Source organism: Arachis ipaensis, chromosome B8 (assembly GCF_059453495.1).
Source record: "Arachis ipaensis isolate K30076 ecotype BB chromosome B8, ASM5945349v1, whole genome shotgun sequence".
Lineage (NCBI taxonomy): Eukaryota > Viridiplantae > Streptophyta > Magnoliopsida > Fabales > Fabaceae > Arachis > Arachis ipaensis.
The window spans coordinates 138,361,880-138,364,128 of record NC_142443.1 but is presented as its reverse complement, the minus strand read 5'-3'; the positions used below and the strand labels follow the sequence as shown (position 1 = coordinate 138,364,128).

The window sequence follows — 2,249 nt, the reverse complement described above, 5'->3', positions numbered from 1 at the left end:
TATTCTCTTCCCCACAGCACCATTGAGCAGTTGAGGGAAGGGTGCATAGAGCCTCAACAGCTCTTGTTGTGAAATTTCAGGTTCATGATGATCTTTTTCATCCTTCTTTGTTGAGGTATCTTCAGGTTGTTCTGACAGTGTGCTTTGCTTGTCTTCAGTCTCCTTATCACTTGTAGTGACCATCTTGCAGTCTTCCCATCTTACTTTCTTGGCTTCCCCTCTAGAGTTTTTCTCTGTGTCACTTGGGGAGCTATCAGTAGGTTTGGGAATCCTCTCAGATAGATTTCCCACTTGAAATTCCAGTTTCTTGATGGTTTCTCCCTGATTCTTGATATTTGCTCGCACCTCTTCTTTGAACACCTTGTTGTCTTGGATGTCTTTGCATATTCCTTCAAGTAAGGTTTCAATCTTAGAGAGTCTGTCATCAAATGATGGTAGATGGGGATTAGAGGTGGAAGGATGAGGAGTGTTATTTTGGTTTTGATATGGATGTGGAGAGGTGTTGTTATGGGGGTGTTGATATGTCCTCTGTGTGAATTGTTGGTGAGTTGCATTGTTGTTGGGGTTGTGACGTCTCTGATCTTGGGCTTGATCTTGTTGATTTCCCCACCCAAAGTTTGGGTGGTTCCTCCATCCAGGGTTGTAGGTCTTGGAGTATGGATCATAGTTTTGCCTAGGTGAATTCCCAATGTAGTTAGCTTGCTCCTGACTTTCCTCTGCCTCTTCATTCACTCCTTCTTGGGTTGTTGATGAAGTGGTGATTGCTGCTACTTGGTTTTTCTCCATCTTCTTGGTAAGGTCAGCTAGTTACTTAGTAATGAGCTTGTTCTGAGCCAGCAGAGCATCTACATTATTTAGCTCCATCACTCCTCTAGTGTTCCCTCTTTCAGAAGCATAGAAGTAGTCATTCTTAGCTACAGTCTCAATGACATCTATGGCTTCTTCAATGGTCTTTTTCTTATTCAAGGATCCTCCAGAGAAATAATCTACTGCCTTTTTTGTTTCATATGACAAGCCTTCATAGAAGATGTGCAGCTGCACCCATTCATTGAACATATCTGGTTGGCACCTCCTTGTTAAGTCCTTGAACCTCTCCCATGCTTCATATAGGGTCTCTCCATCTTGTTGCCTGAAAGTTTGGACCTCAGCTCTCAGCCAATTGATTCGTTGAGAGGGGTAGAATCTTGCCAAGAATTTGTTCACCACATCTTCCCAAGTTGTCAAGCTCTCCTTTGGGAAAGACTCCAGCCACTTGGCTGCTTTATCCTTGAGTGAGAATGGAAATAAGAGCAGTCTATAGGTGTCAGGATGAACACCATTAGACTTTACTGTGTCACATATCCTCAGGAAGGTGGTTAGATGTTGATTGGGGTGTTCTTGGACACCTCCTCCAAACGAACAGTTGTTCTGAACAAGGGTGATGAGTTGTGGTTTAAGTTCAAAGTTGTTGGCATGGATTGTTGTCTTTTGGATGCTACTTCCACAATTTCCTGGGTTTGGATTGATGTAAGAGCCTAAAACTTTTCTATCCTCCCCAGCTTGATTTGCTCTACCTCCTCCACCATGGTTGTGATTCTCTTCTTCATGATGGTTTTCCATGTTGTCTTCCATGTTTGGTTCAAAGAATTCCTCCTCTTCCTCAGCACCAACCACTTTCTTTTCTCTTGCCTCCCTCCTTAATCTAAGGAAGGTCCTCTCAGGTTCAGAATTGAAGGAAGTTGAAGCCCCGCTTCTTCTCCCTGTCATACAACCAACAAGTACAAGCAAGGAGAAATATGTACAGCAAGTATTTCTGTTAGAATTACTGTTAGTTGTGAGTGATGCAATATATCAAACAGTTAGTGGGTTAGCAAACTGAATTGAAAATAACAAAGAAAAAACGACGAAATAGAGGGGGAAGGGAAGAAGTTAACTAAGACAGAAAGTAAATTACTCAACAGAAATTGAAAACAACAAAATAAAAATGCTCAATCTAGTGATCTTCCAATTTAATCATTGTTGATGCACAATCAATCCCCAGCAACGGCGCCATAAACTTGATGCGGGTGGAAACTGTCTCTCAACAAATTTCCTTCGGCAAGTGTACCAAATTTGTCGTCAAGTAAAAATTCACAATAGAGTGAGGTCGAATCCCACAGGGATTGATTGATCAAGCAACTTTAATTAGAAGAATGTTCTAGTTGAGCGAATTCAGAATTTGGGTTGAGATTTGCAGAAAATAAAATGGCCGGAATGTAAATGGCAGAAGA

General features: G+C 41.7%; 1 non-coding gene across 1 annotated transcript; it reads left to right on the top strand.

The window, feature by feature from the left end:
• The first annotated feature begins 1,055 nt into the window (after positions 1-1,055).
• LOC148550029 (small nucleolar RNA R71) lies at positions 1,056-1,158 on the top strand. Its single transcript, XR_015898143.1, has one exon. It is a non-coding gene; the product is annotated as a small nucleolar RNA R71 (small nucleolar RNA).
• Positions 1,159-2,249: the final 1,091 nt, after the last annotated feature.